The sequence below is a fragment of the Miscanthus floridulus genome, chromosome 9 (assembly GCF_019320115.1).
Source record: "Miscanthus floridulus cultivar M001 chromosome 9, ASM1932011v1, whole genome shotgun sequence".
Taxonomy (NCBI): Eukaryota; Viridiplantae; Streptophyta; class Magnoliopsida; order Poales; family Poaceae; genus Miscanthus; species Miscanthus floridulus.
Genome location: NC_089588.1, coordinates 116,592,206 through 116,602,650, shown reverse-complemented (window position 1 = coordinate 116,602,650; position 10,445 = coordinate 116,592,206). Strand labels below are relative to the sequence as shown.

Here is a 10,445-nt window from a genome sequence, read left to right as displayed (position 1 = left end):
CAAGGTTAAACCAGTTTGTTCAAAAAAAAACATTAAGGTCTTGAACTGACACTTCTCCAGAGTTGTCTGGTCGATAGACTTCTATGTTGGAACCATATTCATTACCAACAACAAGATTTTGCATTGGTTGCTTCTGTTGTCCGAGCTGTGGGACATCCTTCCCTAATGCTCTTTTCCTTTTCTTATGTGCGTCATGTGACTTCACGAGGGAGCGGTCATAGTCTGATAGTGGCGAAGGCTTACGAACTTGAAGCATCTTTTTCTTGTGAGCTTCGACCTTCTGCCTCAGCTGATCTCGTGGTATGTAAAAGTACGACTTCTCCTTAAGCTTCGCTTGTCTCTGCTTTTGGATATCTATAAAAAAATCTTTCACTTTTTTGTCTTCTTCAGCTGCTATTTGCTCATCAGTCTTTTTAGGAGGTATTTCTTGAGAAATAACTCTTTTTTTTGGGTCTTCTTTGTCGCCGGGACCTTAGACGTTTTTGTAGTGCGTCGCTGTGGAGGGGGTGGGGGCGGTGTTGGAGACCGGCGTGGAGGCGATGAGGCCGGTGTTGGAGTCCGGCGTGGAGGCGTTGGAGATCGTTGTGGAGGTGGTGGGGCCAGTGTAGGAGATGGAGATCGTTGTGGAGGCGATGGGGCCGGTGTAGGAGTTGGAGATCGCCGTGGGGATGAAGTCGTCTCGCCCCCCGCGACGCTGTGATGAGATGGGGAATGAATGATTGGGCTAGGCTGGGGGGAGACCCTGCTACAAAAATAAGTTGTGGGTCAATTATTTTTGAAGCCAATATAAAATTAATGGAAAAATAATATTTCATTCACTTTCATTCGTACCTAGGGGAAGCGGTGGTGCCCCAGGAATGATGATGAAGCATTTGCGCCATTGAATAAATGTCTTCTCTGCTTCTCCTAATGTCTTCTCCCCATCACCGCCTTCAATGTCAAGAGGAACATTGCTGTAACCTTTGAGCACTCTATCGACCGAGACGCTAGCATATCCAGGTTGAATAACTGACCCATGGATTCTTGGTGTCTTCGTTTGGTCTATTGGAGATACAACCCCGACAGCCACCATGATTGATGCATTATTACCATCTGGAATGTGCAGCTCACATGTTGTTAGATGCTCGGTAATGTCATCAACAGGGAAGCGCAACCCAGCATCACCTTGAATAACTGGCAGCTCCGTGGAAGCACAACTGCTTTTCATCTGACCAACGGGGCTAATGGTGACTCCCGGCGTTGATTGCGATTGCATTTGACTCATTGCTAGCTGCACTTGCCTCTTGATCTCCTCCTGCATTCTTGCCTCAAGAGATTTTTCTCGTTCACGTGATTCAAGTAATGCTTGTCGTGACTCATTAACAAATTGCTCCAATACACGGATTCGGTCTGCCTCCTCATCCTTCTTTCTCTGGCGGCTTCTGTAGGTATCCCTGTCTACTGGAAATGCTTGTAGCCACGGAACCGCCCCATAGCCTCTTGTTCGACCACCGTGTTCGGGATTCTCTAGGGCATATGTCAATTCATCCTTTTCTCTGTTGGGCTTGAAAACACCATTATCAGCTTCTTCCCTAGCATGAGCTAGTCTCTATGTTGCTCTCTCAATTTTTTGGCTGAAAATTAGCTTGCCAGTGTCTGGGTCTAGGCTTCCCCCATGAGCGTAGAACCAATTCTTCGCGCATTGAGGCCAGTTCTTCTCTATTGTTTCAGGTATGATTCCCTTGGTAGTAATCTCCGCTTCTAGGTTCTGCCACTTGGGAATAGCACTCCTATAACCATCTGATCCCATGCGATGATGGTATTGCTTCTATCGGGCATTCTGTTGATTCCTCATCACACGTTCCTCACTCTCTTGAGATGTCTTGTATTGTACGAAGTCATACCAATGGGACTCCAACTTGACAAACGCCTTAGCATTGAAATTCAGCGTTTCATTCTTCAAGATAAACTTTTTATACAATGTCTTCTTCCAACTCTGGAACAATGTTGCCATCTTCTTCGTTGTCCAATCCCTCACTAGCTCCTTCAAAGCATCATCTGCTTGTAATGTGAAATGCTGAGTGATATCTCTCCAAGCTAGGTTCTTGTCATGATCAGATACAAAACTAACATTAGGAGCGGATATCTTCTACTTCCATTCACGAGCACTAACTGGGATCCTATCCCTTACAATGAACCCACATTGATTGGCATATGTCTGAGCATGTGGTCCCAATGGTTTGCCGGTGTCGGTGTCGAATTCTGATATTATGAAACGGCCCTCTAATGGCTTTTTTGGCCCTCGGACTTTCCTACTCTTGCCGGTGGTTGATGTAGATCCAGAGACTGGCTACATGAGTAGAAACACAACGATTAACAACAAATATACGTATGCATGCATCTATAAGAGATGATAGATAATCGAATATACCTCGCCAGTATTTTCTTGCGCGACAATTTGTTGATCTTCAACCACCGGCATATTCAGGATATCCTCATAATTAGCAAAGTACTGACTCGTGTCATCTACATCCACATTGGTGCCGGCGTTGATAATATTCGCCATTATGTCATCATTCAAGTTATCATTCGGAGCAGCCATTTGTATCTTCAAGATAACACATAGATAGAATTACTATGGCACATAACATAAGTACATGTGATAACACATATAGAATTACTAAATCCAATTAAATATAATAACACATAATATTTCATAAGGATAAACAATAATAAGGTATAGGCTTTGGAATCGAATAAAAAACACTTTCGATCCAAAAAACATGGAAATAAGTACATGTGTATATACACATAGAATGATACAATTTTCTCTCTCTCTCAACACATAGAATAAGTGCATATGTATATATCTCTAGATATGCATGTGATAACACATAGAATGTCTCTCTAGATACAATTTTCTCTCTCTCTCTCAACACATGGAAATAATTAAGTATATGTATATATACACATAGAAATAATTAAGTACATATATATGTATATACATATAGAATCTCTAGATAGAATTAATTACTAAATCTAATTAAACCTCACATATATACATAGATAGAATTACTAAATCAAAATTAAATCTAACACATATAGAGAGAGAGTTTGAATAATAATTACTAAATATATCAAAAACTATAATAAAAAACTATCTAAATAAAGTACTAATTAAATTTTAATACATTTAAATCTAATTAACATATATCAAAAACTATCTAAAAACTAAGAATAAACTACTAATTAAATTTTAATACATTTTAATCTAACATATATATCAAACACTACCTAAAAAAACTATCTAAAAAACTATCTAAAAAGTATCTAAAAAACTATCTAAAACAGGCTATGGATGGCCATGCATGGCGGCTGGGCGTGCTGGCCGGCCACGGGGCCGAGCAGAGCCGCGCGAGGACGACGTACGGCGGAGACTCGACAGCCGCCGGGCGGGGGTAGACGACGACGGCGGCGCGGGCGCGGCAGAGACGACGAGATCGATGTTGTAGATCAAAAAGTAGAAGATGAACCGTTCGATATATATAGGCAGGGACCCTTTAGTCCCAGCTTGTAACACCAACCGGGACTAAAGATCCTTTAGTCCCGGTTGGTAAGCCGAACCGGGACTAAAGGTCCAACCCTTTAGTCCCGGCTCGGCTTACCAACCGGGACTAAAGGATCTTTAGTCCCGGTTGGTGTTACCAGCCGGGACTAAAGGTAATTTTGTGGGGGCAATTCCGCCCACCCTTTAGTCCCGATTCCTGGCCCGGGCCGGGACTGAAGGCCTGAATTTTTTGCAGCCTGCCAAAGTGTTGGTTTTTCATTAAGGATTGTAGATCTTGATGAGCTGCTCAAATGAGACACTAATTGACCTCAGATGAAAAATCTCTAAATACCAAGTTGGATCATCTCAGCAAGATCTACAATTGTTACATAGATCATTTTCCCATTGGAGAAAGTTTTATCAAACACTAGTCACAAATTCTTGAATCTCATATAGACTTTCTAAAACTATGTCACACACTTGTGAAATTTGAACTACATTTTATTCAAACTTTCTTAAATGAAAAAATGGCCTATATAAGGATTGTAGATCTAAACAAACTTGGTATTCAAAACTTTTCAATTGGAGACAATCTAGGGTTCCGAAAACTAGTTTGTAGGCGTCGAAATTTAAAAATCACAAATTTGAACCGTCCAAACTATCTCAAATGGAAAGATGACCAAAACAACAATTGTAGATCTTGATGATTTTAACAAACTTGGCATTCAAAACTTTTCAATTTGAAGTCATTTAGAGTTCATAATACTAGAGTCAAAGTGTTGTTCTTTCATTTGACCAAATTTGACTTGGTCAAACTTGCTCAAATGAGACACTAAATGACCTCAGATGAAAAATCTCTGAATACCAAGTTTGATCATCTCAGCAAGATCTACAATTGTTATATAGCTCATTTCCCATTTGAGAAAGTTTTATCAAACATTAGTCACAAATTCTTGAATCTCATGTAGACTTTCTAAAACTGTCACACACTTGTGAAATTTAAACTACATTTTCTTCAAACTTTCTCAAATGAAAAAATGGCCTATATAAGGATTGTAGATATTGAAGAGCTGAACAAACTTGGTATTCAAAACTTTTCAATTGGAGACAATCTAGGGTTCCGAAAACTAGTTTGTAGGCGTCGAAATTTAAAAATCACAAATTTAAACCATCCAAACTATCTCAAATGGAAAGTTGACCAAAACAACAATTGTAGATCTTGATGATTTTAACAAACTTGGTATTCAAAACTTTTCAATTTGAAGTCATTTAGAGTTCATAATACTAGAGTCAAAGTGTTGTTTTTTCATTTGACCAAATTTGACTTGCTCAAACTTGCTCAAATGAGACACTAAATGACCTCGGATGAAAAATCTCTGAATACCAAGTTTGATCATCTCAGCAAGATCTACAGTTGTTACATAGCTCATTTTCCCATTTGAGAAAGTTTTATCAAATACTAGTCATAAATTCTTGAATCTCATATAGACTTTCTAAAACTATGTACAACACTTGTGAAATTTGAACTACATTTTGTTCAAACTTTCTCAAATGAAAAAAATGGCCTATATAAGGATTGTAGATATTGAAGGGCTGAACAAACTTGGTATTCAAAACTTTTCAGTTGGAGACAATCTAGGGTTCTGAAAACTAGTTTGTAGGCGTCGAAATTTAAAAATCAGAAATTTGAACCGTCCAAACTATCTCAAATGGAAAGTTGACCAAAACAACAATTGTAGATCTTGATGAGTTTAACAAACTTGGTATTCAAAACTTTTCAATTTGAAGTCATTTAGATTTCATAATACTAGAGTCAAAGTGTTGTTTTTTCATTTGACCAAATTTGACTTGGTCAAACTTGCTCAAATGAGACACTAAATGACCTCAGATGAAAAATCTTTGAATACCAAGTTTGATCATCTCAGCAAGATCTACAATTGTTACATAGCTCATTTTCCCATTTGAGAAAGTTTTATTAAACACTAGTTATAAATTCTTGAATCTCATATAGACTTTCTAAAACTATGTCACAACAGTGCATCGTTGTATCATGCGGGCACAATAGTGAATTTTTTCTTGACGTATAACCCTTGGTTATGATCTTATCATAACCATGGAGTGTCTTCATCATTTAACATGATGCTTGGATCTTTCTTCACTATGAAGGGTGGAATTCGAACAATTCTTTCATAATCTTCAGACATGTCTGACTTGTGTTCAATTCCCACTATATTTACTTTCCTAGAAAGAACTATGTGGCGCTTTGGCTCATTGATCATTGAGTTGATGTCTTCGTTTTTTTCCTCTCTTTGATTTTGTAGACATGTCTTTCACATAGAACATCTGACTCACATCGGCAGCAAGGACGAATGGTTCGTCTTTGTACCCAATATTGTTGAGGTCCACTGTTGTCATTCCATACTCTTTGTCGACTGTTACCTCTCCTCTGGTCAGCTTCACCCATTGGCACTGGAACAAAGGGACTTTAAAATTAGGTGCGTAGTCTAGTTCCCATATATCTTCTATGCGGCCATAATATGTTTGTATATTCCCATTTAGATCTGTGCCATCTATGCGAACACCACAATTTTGATTGGTGCTCCTTTTATCTTGGGCAACTATGTAAAATGTATTCCTATTTATCTCATACCCTTGGTACGTGAGGATATGCCATGATGGTTGCCTAGCCAACAAATACAGTTGCTCATCAATATTGTCATCGCCTTGACATTCTTTTCGCAACCAGCCACTGAAACTTTCCATGTGCTGACGCCTAATCCAAGCTTCAGTCTTCCCTGGAAACTTGGATCGTAAGAACTCCTTATGTATCTCGATGTACGGATGCACCAATGACGAGTTCTGAAGAACTGTGTAGTGTGCTTTATTGAAATAATCGTCTTACATGCCAATATATGTTTTCTTCCCTAAAGTTCCTTTACCACTGAGTCTCCCCTCGTGTCACGATTCGGGAACGCCAATCGGGGCAAGGTCAGGAATAAAGTCAACACAGAACTCAATGACCTCCTCTGTTCCATAGCCCTGGGCAATGCTTCCTTCAGGCTTAGAATGGACTTTCACATATTTCTTCAAGACTCCCATAAACCTCTCGAAGGGGAACATGTTATGTAAGAACACAGGTCCAAGAATACTAATCTCCTTCACCAAATGAACTAGGAGGTGTGTCATGATATGAAAGAAGGATGGAGGGAACACCAACTCAAAGCTGACAAGACATTGAACCACATCATTCTGTAGAGTAGCTAGTTCCACTGGATTGATTGCCTTCTGAGAAATTGCATTGAGGAATGCACATAGCTTCACGGTGGCTAGACGTACATGCGGAGGTAGAATTCCTCTTAAAGCAACTGGAAGCAATTGCGTCATAAGCACGTGGCAGTCGTGGGACTTTAAGTTTAGGAATTTCTTCTCTGGCACATTTATTATACCCTTTATATTGGAGGAGAATCCCGATGACACCTTGATGCTGCTTAGACATTCGAACATGCTGTCCCTCTCTTCTTTGCTAAGCGTGTAGCTAGCAGGACTTAAGTAGTGACGTCCATCATCTATATCTTCTCTGGATGAAGGTTGTCTCGTTCTTTCATGCCCTGCAAGTCCTAGCATGCTTCAAGTGAATCTTTTGGCTTCCCGTACACACCCATGAATCCTAACAGGTTCACACAAAGATTCTTTGTCTGGTGCATCACGTCGATTGCGTTGCGGACCTCTAGGACTTGCCAATAGGGTAGCTCCCAAAAGATGGACTTCTTCCACATGTGTGCGTGTCCCTTAGCATCTTTGGGAACAGATTCGTCCCTTTCCAAATACTACTTTCACATCCTTGACCATTGCGAGTACATCTTCCCCGATTCGGTTATGAGGCTTCTTTCGGTGGTCTGGCTTACCTTTAAAATGCTTACCTTTCTTTATTACTTGGTGATTCAAAGGAAGGAATCGACGATGGCCAAGGTACATGACCTTTTGACATCTTTTCAAATATATACTGTCAAGGTCATCAAAACAATGTGTGCATGCATTATATCCTTTGTTTGTCTGACCTGAAAGATTACTTAAAGCAGGCCAATCATTGGTTGTTACGAACAACATTGCTCGTAGGTCAAAGTGTTCTTGTTTGTACTCATCCCAGACACGTACACCTGGTTTGTTCCATAAAACTAGAAGTTCTTCAACTAATGGCTTCAGATAGACATCAATGTCGTTGCCAGATTGCCTCAGACCTTGGATGAGGATCGGCATCATAATGAACTTCCGCTTCATGCATAACCATGGAGGAAGGTTGTAGATACATAGAGTAACTGGCCAAGTGCTATGACTAGTGCTCTGCTCCCCAAAAGGATTCATACCATCTGTACTTAAGGCGAACCTTAAGTTTCTAGCCTCATTTGCAAACTCTGGAAATTCCCTGTCTATTGCTCTTCACTGGGACCCATCAGCTGGGTGTCTCAGCATATTGTCTACCTTACGGTCTTCTTTATGCCACCGCAACAACTTTGCATGGTCTTTATTTCTGAACAAACGTTTTAAGCGTGGTATTATATGAGCATACCACATAACATTGGCAGGGATTTTCTTTCTAGGACTTTGTTCACCCTCGACGTCACTAGGATCATCGCGCCTGATCTTATACCGCGCTGCTTTACATACCAGGCATTCATCCAAATTCTTGTATTCATTGTCATGGTAGAGGATGCAGTCATTAGGACATGCATGTATCTTCTAGATTTTTAATCCCAAAGGGCAGACAACCTTTTTTGCTTCGTACGTAGTGGTGGGCAATTCATTTGGCTTCGAAAGCATCTTCTTTATGAGGTTCAATAAATTCCTAAATGCCTTGTCGGATACACCATTCTTTGCCTTCCACTGTAGCAATTCCAGTGTTATACCTAGCTTTTTTTGCCCCTCTTCGGCCATCGGGTATAGCAACTTCCTATGATCCTTAAGCATGCGCTCGAACTTAACTTTCTCTTTTTCACTTTTGCATTCTTGTTGTGCATCACGAATGGCATCGCCAAGAGCATCACCGAGATCATCTTCTGCCGCTACCTCTTCTTCATCTCTCCCCATTGTAGTATCATCAAAGGCACCATACTGAGCAATAATGTCATCAATGTCTAAATCTTCTCCTTCACCTTCTTCCATCATGACCCCGCTTTCTCCATGCTTAGTCCAACATATATAGTTTGACATGAAACCTGACTTAAGCAAATGTGAATGAAGACTCATTGAGCTTGAATATTCCTTTAAATTCTTACATATGGCACATGGACAGCACATGAAACCATCCCGCTTATTTGCCTCGGCCACACCTAAGAAATAGTGCACGCCCTCAATAAAGTCTTGGGAGCGGTGATCGGTATTGTACATCCAATGGCGTGACATAATCTGCATTACACGACAAATTATGAAAACCTTGAACATAATTAAGTATTTTATTACACAACATAGATGACACACACATGGTTGATTAATTAACTAAGCCTGGCTACAACGTAAGCAATCCCAACTATCACTAAACAAACTAAAACTCCAATGCACTTTAGTAACATAATTATTTCGTGATCGTACGCAACTAAAACAGACAAATCATTCTTCTGTTGAATATCAATAAGCTTCTCCTGCTGGCTCACTACCTCATCATCAGCAGCCGCTACCTCAAGCGCACCCGAATTCTGCATGTATGTAGCATAATCTTCCTCCCAGTACCAACCATCGCATCCATTGCCCTCCCACTGAAATTAAAGCCAAAAAATATTTAGTCAAAAATATTCAAGAAAAGCAGGTCAATTAGCCATAATAATCAAATGCGTAAGAAACTCACATCACGATCCGGGCACATATAGAAAACACGACCCTTGTTGGGTCCCTGTCTCTTGACTCGGTACTCCGTCACAATCTTCTGCTTACACTTGCAGCAGATAATGAGAGGGAGTTCTGGCCTTAGTCGTTTCACAACCGAACGAGAGGCCGAGGATGCGGTACCAGTTGTCATCTACTTTCTATACTTATTTTTGCAAACTAGTGTAAATTTCACATTTTCTAAAATGATATATTTAAACAAAACTAAAATTATTTATTTATCTAACTAAACCATGAAATATGTACTATGTATAATAGTAAAATACCAAACTATCAAGTGATTTTACTATTGTAAATCATCATGTGATTTTGAGCTAAAAATGACATAGAAATCACATAGCTCAAAAACATGTTTCAATAAATAACCATCCGTACTAGTTGACCTTACTTACGTGATCATCTCGGCGAGCATTTCTCCACCGGACGGTACCGTACTTGGTCAAGGAAGAGCTCCAATTCTACGAGGAAGGCAATACGGTCTTCAACGACCGTTGCCGCTCTCCCTCGTAGAATCAAAGCTCCTCCTTGACGTCCGTTACCGCTCGGCAGAGAACATGCTCGGCGAAATGAACACGGTCCGTAAGTTCAACTAGTATGGATTTTCTATAATTTTCTAACTATTTTCTAAGTTTTTTATTTCATGGAAAATTTAATACTAAAAATAAAAGGCATGATTTCTAAGTAGTTCATTTTATGGAAAAAATAGTTCTAAGTGACCTGCTCGATATCGGCGAGCTCGCTGGCGTTTAGGTTGCCGAGGATAGTAACATTTGTAGATGACATTTGTAGGTCTGAAGTTATCAAATATCCATCTAAATTATTGCTCAAAAACATATTTCAATAAATAACCATCCGTACTAGTTGACCTTGCTTACGTGATCATCTCGGCGAGCATTTCTCCACCGGACGGCACCGTACTTGGCCAAGGAAGAGCTCCGATTCTATGAGAAAGGGAACACGGTCTTCCACGATCGTTGCCACTCTCCCTCGTAGAATCAAAGCTCCTCCTTGACGTCCATTACCGCTCGGCAGAGAACATGCT

The 10,445-nt window shown here is 40.1% G+C and overlaps 1 long non-coding RNA gene across 1 annotated transcript in view; it reads left to right on the top strand.

Moving 5' to 3' along the window:
- LOC136482737 (uncharacterized) overlaps positions 1-10,445 on the top strand; it is a 251,724-nt gene that overhangs the window by 4,017 nt on the left and 237,262 nt on the right. The window lies entirely within an intron of this gene.